Genomic DNA, 12,727 nt, shown 5'->3' with positions numbered 1-12,727 from the left:
TTACAATGACTCTAACATCCTTAACCAAAATTATTTTTTCCCCAAATATTCCCATATTTTCCTTTTCCTGGTGTACTTATCTAACTCACATTCCTTTCCTTAAACTAGAATTTGAAACTGTAATTACCCTAAGAATTTCCTATTCTTCTCTTTGGGGGCCCTGGCTCCCAACACTTCTCCTTACCTAAATATCCCCTCTTAACACAAAAAACTAAGGAAACTTAATTCCTACCTTAGCATGTAGCTGATAGCAGGTGTCAGAGCCAGACACCTAACCTATCTCTGGCTATTAGATCCAATTCACCTAAAACATTTTTAGTTTGCTTAGTAACTAACTATAAAGATCCAGGACATTAAAGGAAAATTCCTTTACAGATATAAGTATTGAATGTCAGTGTCCAGGCAGGTCATGTGGGTAAGTCAAATGTCTTAGGCCAGATTTATTCTTCCAGGTGAGATATTATCCAAATGTCATTTTGAGGAAATCAAGTCAAAGGGGTCCAACCTCAGCCATACTGAGAAGTTGCCCCTTTGGCTGCCCATCCCTGTCACCTGACATCCTTGGCTTCCTTGGCTCCAAGAACATAATAACACTTACCCAGTAGCATTTCTTTTTGTTGACCATCCTGATATCTGACATAAGAGAAAATTAAAAGTTCTGTGATCTAAAATAGTTGTTTTACCTAGTTAGAGCTTCCAGTGAATACAATTCACTAAATTCCAATTATAATTTTAATGGAGCCCCAATTAATGAAACCCCTACCTAAAGCTCTGAGTATCCTTCCTGGGTCTTTGCTTAAAACTAGGTATTCTAACTGTAACTGGCCCTGCAGGCCTGTGTCCTACCTCTTACTAGAGACATCCCTTTGTCTGAAATCATATCTACTCTCTCTGTATATAAAGATGGTATATCAGATTCCCCTTGGCTAGAGAAACCTCCTTCTAGTCTGTTGTATCTTACAACAAATAAATGCCTCCTTTGTCCAGGAAATTGCATAGAGAAATATCAAATTATCTTGTGTTTATCTTTCCTATATTATATAGTGCTTTTATTCCAAAGCAAACAACCACTGCTTTGGAATATACATATAGATCTAAAATATTCCCAATTCATATATATGTAGTTAGAAACTTCTATACATAAACTTGTTTACCTACTAGTAAGGTAAGGCAAGTGGGGTTAAGTGGCTTGCCCAAGGTCACACAGCTAGACAATCACTAAGTATCTGAGACCTGACCTGAACTTAGGTCTCCTGACTCCAGGGCCAGTGCTCTAACCACTATAATACCCAGCTACCCCTAACATACAAATTACTTTTCAGAATTCTTTAAAACCATTAAAACATCTTAGGTAGCTTTAAATTTCCAACATGCATTATTAATTTCATTATAACAGAACAGCAATAAAAATAACAGAGTAACACACAAATTACTAGATTTTTTTTAAATCAATCCTTCCAATATTACATTATTCATGAACTCACAGATCTATGCTAGAAAAGGTCATACTTTTTCAGATTTTCCTTATTGCCCTTCAAAGCAATCACCTTAATCCCAGGCTTTAAAATTACAGTATTTAAATAACATATTCACAATAGATAGCTAAATATTGCAAATATAATCCTTTGCAGTTACAAAAGAATCACATAACTGATAAAAACATCTTATTCATCAATAAGTCATCTTACAATAAGGCCCACCATTGCAATTTGTTCAGAGCCCCCATCAGCTGTCTGTAGTAAGAGAGAAGTCCACATTCTTTTTTTTTAGAGTAATTGAGACAATTTTATATTATAAGTGTATAAGACAGATTTGTGACAAAAATCTAGTAAAATTTCATTCATAAATCAGAGGGGGGTTTTTTGCTTTGTTTGCTAAACCAAAATCACATTGGCTTTACATAACAGAGATTCAAGGCTATTGGCATTTCAAATTTCAACTACATTAACACAAAGAAAATTTCCAAGTACTTTATTGTTTCCACAATTTTTGGAAGTTTCATTGATGAACTGTGGAAAAATGTTACTTTTAAATAGCTTCCATCATAATCCTGCTTAGCTTCTGGATCTTGGTTCTTGCAGACATATCAACATATTTCTCTCCTATACGAACAATCATTCCTCCCATGATTGAAGGGTCAGTCTTAACTTCCATTTTCAGAACCTGACCTTTACTCAGGAAGCTGTTCAGGACTGTTTTTAATTCTGAAAGAATTGCATCATCTAAAGTAGATGCAGTAGTAACTGAGCACACTCATGATGGTAGAAAATGCTGAAATGACTCCTGGGGTACTGTTTAAGCGACCATTTTCAGCAAGCAATTTCATGACGTTGGTTGTGATGGGGGTAAACTTTTCTTTTGCTATGATTTCACTTAGGGTTTTTATCTTAACAGAATGTTTTATATGAGGATTCATAATAGAGCCAACCATTTTGGGATCCTTCAAAAGGGTTGTTACTCTGAGTAATTCCTTTTCTACCACATCCAGTTTATTCTGCTTAGATGCAGCAGAAAAAAGGGCAGTGGCATATCGACCTTCTAGACAATACACTTGAATTGGAGGCCTGACGAGTTTAGCGAATGGTCTGCCCACTGAAGTGGTGAAGCAGCGTACCTGCTGGATCATCCCGGCCACACCGGGCGCAGCCATCTTCTCCTGCCACCGCTGTAGGTCAAATAGGATCTAGAAGTCCACATTCTTGACTTCTTTAAAATTAAATATGCATTGTTAATATATACGTTAAACATTAAGATTCTTATTTAAACATCTCATTTGCCTTAGAACAAGAGCAAAATGAATATCCCATGTTCTTTACACTTTTGTCTCTTTACCCAAATTCTCAGAATCCAGTCTCATACATGACACATTTAAAAACCCAATGTAATTACAACTCAACTAACTTCCCAACAGTTAAGTTTGATAAAAACTTTAGAGTACCTTATACAGAGAATCCAGGACTCACATTTCAAAAGCTTTATCCAAAATAAAAATACAATTGTTAGCATTATTCAACATTAAAACCAATTAGAGTTTTTTTTTCCAAAAGAAATCAGTAAACATCCCTTATAACCTAGGTATTTCTCTTCTTAGTTAACCCAGTACCACTTTTCTTAGCCCAAAGGCGTCACAAGAGTTTTAAAATCCCAAACTCCTTGCAAAAGTTACAATAGTGTTAAAACAGTTTAATCCCAAACGAATTTAACAATCTAAGGTTATTTAATTCCTCCCATTCTGTACAAATTGTCAGAATATTACAACACTAGTATCCCTCTTTTAAAATCCTCAGCGTGCTTTCCAAAACTCTAGTTCAGAAACTTAAAACAATTCCAGTTATCACTCAGGCCACATGGCCAGCAGATATTCATTAAACGTGATTTCCTTTCAATAAAGGATTCTCTTAAGCCCTGGATCTTAGATATATTTTATTCCCAATCACATATCTCACCTATGGAGGGATCTCTTTCCCTTTAAGGTCTCTCTTGTCTATCCCCTCTCCCTCCACGGGCTGGTAGGCTCTCAGGTGGACTCGGTCTAGGGTTCAAGTCTTAACAAGATGGTGGATGGGATTGAGACCACCACATGTCCAACCCACCACCCCTTCCCCAACCCAGGGAGAAAGTATGGAATCTTTCCCAGACACTCGTAAGGATAAAAAAAACTTTCCTCCTAAAACTTCTCAATCTTCCCCTTAAAGGTTCTTTCTTCTCTTAAACTCTTCTAAACTCTCCCCAAACCACAGCTTTTCTCTTTAAGAAACCCCCACCCTTCCCTTAACTCTGTACAGCTACCACTGGCCTAGTGAGGGAGGGGCTGATTTCCATGTGGAGGGGGGGGCAGCCCAAAGCACAACCACTTTCTTCTCCTCTTACAATGATTTCTAAGCCACTTCACAATGTTCCCAAAAGCCATCTTTGGTATACAAAGTCAAACCTGCTCAAACCTTCTGTCTACATGCTTCAACTCATTTCCATACTTACTTCCTTTTCATTAGCTCTTCTTGACTTTAATTCATAGTATTCTGAACTAGAGTCACATAGCTTATCCAGCGATACAAACCACAGATATGATTCCATCCCCAGCTTTTAATAGTGAGCATTTTTAATTATAACTGCTAAAACCCTGGAAAATGCAAACAGTCATCCAAAAATCCCTTAGCCTAATCAGAATATTCCCTGTCCCTCCTCCCCTTTCTTCAAATAGAGTAATGCTGAAAAACTTTTATACAGGGACAATGGGGGGGCAGTTGATCATCTATTCTTAAATCCTTACATGTCCCATAATTTTCTGTAAAAACTAACATTACCAGAATCTAAACAGATAAACTTCTGAAGCTTTGTTACCATATCATTCTGGGAAAAGATTAACTATTTAGTTTCCCCTATACTGGCCTATCTTGGTAACCACATCATATACTTTAGGATTAACCTGACTCTCTGACAACCTCATAGCATTTCTTTCTATGATACTATTCACTATCTCTTTCCTGTTTCTTTTTATTTCAAAATAAGGTCCCTTTGAACATTTGTTTTACTAATTCTTCCTGAAGTAATTTTCTCTCTCTTAGTCTTTTTTCTAAAAGAGAGTGGGGGAAAAACATTCTAGCACCACAGAATCATGGAGAACTGGAAAGAGAGGGAACATAAACAGGGAAGGGGGGGCCCTTCTCATAATGGTAGAATAACAGGGTGAGTAGTTTGGCCTCCATAATCCATTCCTTTTTATTATCTATTGTAACACAGGCAGAAAGCAGGCTCAAGGGATGAGCCAGAGAGTTAAATAAATACTGCCTAAAAATCCAAAACAAAATGAGGCTACCCAAGGAACTCTTTAGGGGAACTTGCCAACTCCTCCTTTCCCTGTTTAACAAATCACACAAGTAAATAGACATTCTAAACACATAAAGACAAACAAGGCACAAACACAGATCACACAAAATGCAACAGAATTTTCCAAACTGAATTTCAAAACACAGGCCAATGGCAAATTCCTGATGTCTCAGGAATGCAGAGGGGGCTCTCCCTCCCAAAGGCAGACCAAATTCATTACAATACTTAATCATTTTCTTCTTACTTTTCCTTTATATTTTAGTCTTATTTACCTGATTTCCCCATGGGGGAAGGCTTAGGACAGGTCCTTCCCATTTTAAATATTGACATTGACCTCTCAGGATCTAGTGCCCTTAGATCCAAGTCCCTTATGCCCTAACAGGAAGGAGTCACCCCCAACCCTCAGTCACCCAAATGGACCCTCCAGGAATCTAGTGCCCTCAGATTCCAAGGTCTAGGCTTACCATTTTTTGGGGTCTCTATGTATAGAGGTTTAAAGACTGTTCTTTGTCCTCACTGACATCATGTTCCTGCCGCAGATTTGCTCTTCTCTTTGTACCAAGTCTCTCTGCTTTGGGTCATTTGCACAGGGGAAACCAAGGCTTCCCAGAAAAATGACAAACTGCCAGAATTTTGTGGCCACAGCACTGTTTTGCCAAATTCTGAGAAGCTGAGGTCCCCAATGGGCATGCTATCCTGGTGATGAGCCCCCAAACTGTGTGGGATAAATGCCACTTAAATAAATTGCAGAGATTTCTCAAGGTATGAAGAGAAGGGTTTATTTGTTTCTCAAGAAACATCCCACAATTAGAGAGACTGAGGCAAAAGGGAAAGGTTCAAGAATCACATTTATCCTAACTGGATCATTCCCCCCCCAAAAAAACTGACCTACCCTCATTAATGAGGAATGTGGTCTTACAATCTAAACAGGAAAACTACCCTAGGGAAAGGGACATAGAATTCAAACAAAGCAAGCTAATCTAGGGAAAGGAACATAAAATTCAAACCAAAACCAGATTATCTCTTTAGTCCCAGAAATTGAATGATTCTCCAGACATCAACAGATAAGATGAAGTCAGTTGACTCTTCAACAATATCCTAGAAGTTTGCTTTGTCAAGGGAGGAGGGGCACATAGCTAACCAGATTCAATCTGTAATATTTTTACTGAAGAAATCTCAAAACTTTATCCCACACACCTGGAAGACAGATCAACTCTGTAGCATAACTGAGAATTAGCCTTCTAATTTAAAAGATTTTATACCTAAAGTTTCCAAGAAGAAGCCCATTTCTCTTTTGAATAATTCTGGTTGTTCAGAAACTTTCCTTACCTGGAACCTAAATTTGCCTCATCAGCTTTCATCTCTTTCTTTCTCCTCCTAGTCACCAAACTACTTCTACTTCTAATCCCCTCTAATCCTTCTTTCATAGAACAGCCTTTATATATTTAAAAATAGCTGTCATGTCTCATTAAGTCTTTTCCTCTCCAGGCTAAACATTTTTAGTACTTTCATCTACTCTTGATGAGGTCTTCATATTCTTCAAGAATGAAGAATAGCAACACCAACTACCACTGTATCCAGACCACCATATAAACATATAAAAAGTTCATTTTGGGGATTGTTGTACCCAGAAAAAAAGAAAAGCCTTAACAACTCTAAAATTTTTGAAAGAGCAGTATATTCTGAGGATGATTTCCTTTTGTTAAAGGGAGACTGTAATTTCAGGGAGTCAGCCCCACAATGATGGTCAGGAGACTCCCAATCTATCCAACTCCCCTATTCCTAGAACTTTCCTCCAGAATGAAACCCCAGTCCATCTCCTTCTCTGCAATAGCCTCAGGAACCTATAGGACAGATTATGTGTCCTCAAAGCCACAGGTTCCCAAACCCAAACCTGCCCTTCTTGTGGAACACCCACACCACAAACTATGGCAAGTCTGGACAAGTACCCCCAGTAGAAACCACCATCCTGCTTTCAACAATCCACAGGTGCCCTAGGCCTCAAATATTGTACCCAGCCAACAATAGCAGAGCTAGGCAGCCAACACCTTGGCTACATAACCCATGTTGAACATCAAGAAGGAGGGAAGGATCCAGAGCAAAGATACACATGGGTTGGATCCACAAGAGTTCACATTCAGATGGAGGGAAAGAGGCACCTATGGGTAAAAGAATCTCAAAGGGCAGGGAGGAGGTTGCCTCCTCTCATCTCTGATAAATAAATTCTTTATAGATGAGGGATGGGGCAGGAACAATCTTAATCTTCTTCTATCCTGGACTTCCACCTATCCCCTAATCTGATTGACACCTTATTATTACCACATTCTTCCTAACCATTCTCTTCATGCCATTGTCACTCCTTTGGCCAAGATCTAGAAACTATTAATAAAATGGAGGGTTAAATGCTTTCTCCATTCTAATTCAAGAGGATTGCTTGGAGATCATTAGTAAAGCCTTAGGGAGACGTGAAAAGTGCAGTGGCCAGGATCCAGGAGTGACTTCATTTATCTCAGTCAGAGCAAACCTCTTTTCTGCAAATATGCTTCAAGCCATTTCTATTCATAAAACAACATATAACTCCAGTTAACTGTCGCCACTTTGGAAGTTAAATCAACTGGGAAGGCAGGGAACCAAAAGACTAAAAGGCATATGTTCTCACTTCCATACTACTAAGCAAGTCTCTTAGAGTGGCAGTAAAGTCAGGAAAAGTTGGGTTCAAATACCACCATAGACAATTAGTAGCTGTGACCTTAAGTAAGTCATGTAACTACTCTGTACCTCAAGTTCCTTATCTATGACATAAGGGAGTCAAACTTTAGGGCCTCTAAAGTCCTTTCCCATTACATAGTGATACTATGATACTCTGCTCTGTGAGACGACCCCATACTACTTGAATGTCTCCACAGCCCCAAATCAAATGGAAAAGCAAAAATGAGGTAATGACAGAGGTAAAAAAGGTAAAAAAAGTTTTGGCTACATGACCCTGGTCAAGTCATTTAATTTCCCAATTTTCTAGTCAGTTCTCTAAGACTATAAGTCCCAACTGCATTGGTAGAAGGTATTTCTTCAGGAAAGTTCCCCACTGACGAAGTTATATTGTTAAAAACATGATGAAGAAAAGAAGAAAATTAAGAAGAAGAAGAAGATCAAGATGATGATGATGATGATGATGATGATGATGATGTTGATGAGGTTGATGATGATGATTAACTACTTCAATGTCTACTTGTGTTATGGAGATAAACTTGGATTTTCAAAAACACAAGATCTGGCAAAGTCTTCCAAATATCCTAGCCTCCCAATTTCTCAATTGGCTCAACAACTATGACCTATTGTTTCACTCTAGCTCATTTGCATACAGAAATTGTGCTAACCTTGATCTTGCCATCTAACCCAGAAGTGATGCATTTCCATGATTAGGAGTTCTCTCAAATTCCTTTATCAGATATAAGTCTCCTATCATTCCATCTCTCTATGTATACCTCACCCCTCCCAAACATATTCTTTATCCTCTCCTGCAATGTCTCCACCCTTCATTATTTTGTTATTGTTTTCCATCAGCCTTCAAGCTTTTCTTACTTCTAATGAGGACACCACCATTATCCAAGTTAGCCTTCATATCATCCTTGACTCCTGCTTTGTTCTCTCATCCAAACAGATGCAAAATCTTGTTGATTTCACTATCTTAACATCTCTCAACAACTAGTAATAAGTTAACGGTACTTCTTATTTGGGGAACTTCAGGAGAAGGAACTGATGAAGCCCCTTGGAGCAACTGTCATGGTGTGGCCCAAGTTGAGGGGAGGGATTAAAGGGCCCTTAGTGGCCAACCACAGAGACCCCCACAGAGGGGGCCCTGGAGAAAGGGCAGCCGGGGCTGTGTGCTGGCAGCCACAGTGCTGGTGGTAAAATTTTACAAGGTGGTGGCTACACATGGGCAAGGACTTGGAGGAAATTTGGCCCCCAAATCTTGACTCATGCAGATACCACTCATTATCTTGTCACCTCTCTCCTAGATTATGGGAATCACTTTCTATTTATCTCTCTGCTTCCTGCCTCTTCCTTCTCTAATCTATTTTCTTCATTGCTGTCAAAATGACCTTGAAGTATTAATCTGACTATTAGTCCCCTGCTCAATATATTTTCCTAATTCCTCATTTCCTATAGAATGAAAATCAAATTCTTCATCCTGGCATTTAAAGTCCTTCACAATCTGGCTCTAACACTGTTTCCTGTTATTTCCCTTAACAGACTCTACATTAAAATCAAATTGAAGGGGTGGCTAGGTGGCATTAGTGGATAAAGCACCGGACTTGGAGTCAGGAGTACCCAGGTTTAAATCTGGTCTCAGACACTTATTAATTACCTAGCTGTGTGGCCTTGGGCAAGCCACTTAGCCCCATTTGGCTTGCAAAAACCTAAAAAATAAAAATCAAATTGAACTGATAACCAGAGCAAGCAAGTATTTATTAGGCACATAATATATGTCAGACACTTTACAAATATTATCATAACCCTCAGAGAAAAGTGCTATTATTTTCCATTTTATAGTTGAGGTGATTTAAGACAAATAGAGGCTTGCCTGGAGCCACTCAGTTAGAAAGCGTGGATTTGAACTAATGTGAGCCAGAGCTCTAGCCACTACTCCACCTAAATCTCATATCCCTCTTTTTCAACAAGACTACCCCATACTCCACAAGCACTCCCTTCTCTTCTGCTTCCCTAAGTCTTCCAAGGGTCTACTCACATGCTATTTACTCTTGAAACCTTTCCTGATCTTTTTTCCTTCTGTAGTAGGAAGGGTCTTCTTCCTCAAATTGTTTTCTATTATATTTGTGCATGTGGTGATCATGAGTAGAATGTAAACTCCTTAAGGGCAAGAACTGTTTTGTCTTTGCATCCTCACTACAGATTCTGATCCATAATATGCATATCATAATAAATTGAATTGAATTGAATTGAATTGAATTGAATTGAATTGAATTGAATTGAATTGAATTGAATCTTGGAGTTAGAACAAACACCAGAGGTCAACTGCTTCAGTTTCTATCTAAGCAGGAATCCTTTCTATTATATCCAGGATAAGTGATCATACAGTCACTCTCTGCACAAACACGTTAAGTCACTATTTGTGTAGATTGGTAGGTCATCAGTATCACCATCATCATTGTGGTCATCACCACATTACTTATATATAACACTTTAAAATTTGCAAAACACTTTGTTATCTCCCCTAACTGTCATAACAAACCTATTTTTGATATCATTATGCTCATTTTAAAGATGAGGAAATTGAGTTAGAGAGAGGTTGGGTATCAAAATATCTAAAAGAAATAATGATAATTTTCTGATAAACTTCTAAATAATCCACAAAATTGTAATGATGGCATTAACAACATTAAATCTGAAACCATATTCCTTTCAGAATACAGTCCATAATGGCCTTTCCTAGGCTACCATTTCAACAACCGGACAGAAATTCGAGTATTTTTTAGAATAAATTTTTGACTCACTTTTGTCCTTTGTAGAGTGGGTAGGGTAGGCAAAAAAAAGGTTAATTTTCTAGTTCATAGGACTTTTGTAGACAATGCTATGCTATTATAATTTGCAAAATAGTTCATGTAGAAGGGAATGGAACAGTTCCTAATTTGTTGATTTAAGGACATGGCAATGAGATATTAGAATCATTTTTCTTTTTCTATGTATGGAGGGGAAAAGAAGGGAGAAGGAGAGAATGCATTTTCTCTTTTTTTATAGAAATGAAAAGAGTTGATATTTATGTAGTATTTTTGTACATTATCTCACTTATACAAAACTTTCCACACATTCCATTTTAGCCTCATAACAATCTTGTAAAACAGTATTTTTTTGTATTTAGACGTTTGGTTTCATTATGTGGAACTTGCCTCTATAATTACAGCTGAGATGCTAGTTTATACTCTGAGAACTAAGATGGGGCAATGAGGATTTAAGCATCCCTCATCCTGCACATGTCAGAGACTAGAATTGAACACTGAACTTCTTGAAAACCAAGGCAATACACCATAGTAGGTACCTAATTAATGTTTGCTAATTTGAATTTCTTAAAGAATGGGTTCGACATCCAAAAATACTGATAAAAGGACTGAATGCAAGTTCAGAATGTGAACACACACAAACATACACACACACACACACACACACACACACATACACATACACATACACAGTCCTTCCAGAGAAGATAAGAAGGTGGGGTAGAGATAAATGAAAGTGAAAGCAGGGAAACTGAGGCTAACTTTGAAAAAATCACCATCCATCATTTTCAATACCATGTGTCACTTGCCTTATACACAAGTAAGAAATACTGATTCCATTTCCAGAGGATGCACTGTTCAATTGAATGTATGTGAGGGGAGGATAGAGTTGGCAATGTAGAGGTCAATTTACAGAATTTTTCAGTGACTAGTATGACAAGATGTATATGCATGGGGAGGTCAACAGTTTTCATGTGGTAGGCCTTGAGGCTAATTGTCTTGGTTGTTGCTATGATTGTTACCTTTGAACTGATGCTTCCAACTTTGAGCCCAAGTCAAAGTCACCACCAAGACTTTCTCCTTCCCTTTTGCTGTATCCTTCCCTCCAATTAGAGTTGCCCATGGATATGGAAAAGAATGAAATCATTTCATGTCTTTCTACTCCTATTTTCTTACTCAGGCTGAATCCTCAGCCTGACCCTATCTTATCCTGGCTCAGAAATCAGTTTCCTCTTACCTCTTGAATACACTCTATCTAGAATGGGCTTCAAGAAGTCCACTTGTCACTTCCTCTTCCTCTTTTTCACTTCTTTCTCTACCAATAATTTCCTGGTCCAGAATATTCATTGTAGTCATGTGAATCTATTCCCAAGTCCATCATTTTTCTCCTGTCATTTTCTCTTTCATACGAGCTCCTCTCCTCCCCTCTCCTAGTCCATTGTACAAACAACATAGAAATCCTCCTTCTCCCAACCCTATTCCCATTCCCTAAATTCCATCTCCCACACTGCAAGCCTCATACTCTTCTTTTTTTTTACTAGGCAATGGGGTTAAGTGGCTTGCCCAAGGTCACACAGCTAGGTAATTATTAAGTGTCTGAGGCCCGATTTGAATTCAGGTACTTCTGACTCCAGGGTCAGTGCTCTACCTATTGTACCACCTAGCTGCCCCTTATGAAGTTTCTTAAACAAACTTGTCTTCACTTTACAAATAAGGAAATTGAGACCTAGAAGGTTTCAGTATCACACAAAAAAGAAATGACTGAACTAAACTAATAACATCTAAATAAAATGACATCTAAATAAATATTCACTACATTATTTGAAATAAAAGTTCTCTGTATGAGTTCAAGAAATTTTAAAATGAAGAGATTTAATCATTTCCATCCCTTTTCATTTCCTATACTTGGTAGCAAATACCAAATGTGGGACTATATGCTAACTCAAAGTCTGCACTAGAGAAGAAAGGAGAAAACCCATGCACAAGACTTAGGTATATTAAAGATTCATTAGAGGATATTTTCAACAGCCAACTGGAGATAGGAGGGATCATGTAGTCATTAGTGTCTGCATCTAGTTTAGGATTGTGGCAACTCAGGTTCCCTTTTTGTCCTATTTTCTGCTGTGTGTTAAAGGTGTTGCCTCCCTAACAGGAATTCCAGGAGGGTGATTGGTGGGAACCAGGTATTATCTATTATCTCCAGTTCTCTATCTATGCCATTAAATCTTTGATTGAAGTAATTGATTTTATCCAAGGTCATGCAGCTTGTCACAATCTGAGGTCACATTTGAACTCAGATCTTTCTGACTCCAAGGCTAGTGTTCTATCCATTGCACCACTACACTGCTCCTAGTAAAGAGGGAAGGCTACTACAGAAACAGAGG

The 12,727-nt window shown here is 38.1% G+C and overlaps 1 pseudogene; it reads right to left on the bottom strand.

The window, feature by feature from the left end:
• Positions 1–1,871: 1,871 nt before the first annotated feature.
• Positions 1,872–2,671, bottom strand: LOC141511617 (ATP synthase peripheral stalk subunit OSCP, mitochondrial-like; annotated as a pseudogene).
• Positions 2,672–12,727: the final 10,056 nt, after the last annotated feature.

The sequence above is a fragment of the Macrotis lagotis genome, chromosome 2 (genome assembly GCF_037893015.1).
Source record: "Macrotis lagotis isolate mMagLag1 chromosome 2, bilby.v1.9.chrom.fasta, whole genome shotgun sequence".
NCBI lineage: Eukaryota > Metazoa > Chordata > Mammalia > Peramelemorphia > Peramelidae > Macrotis > Macrotis lagotis.
This window is presented reverse-complemented; position numbering and strand designations above follow the sequence as displayed.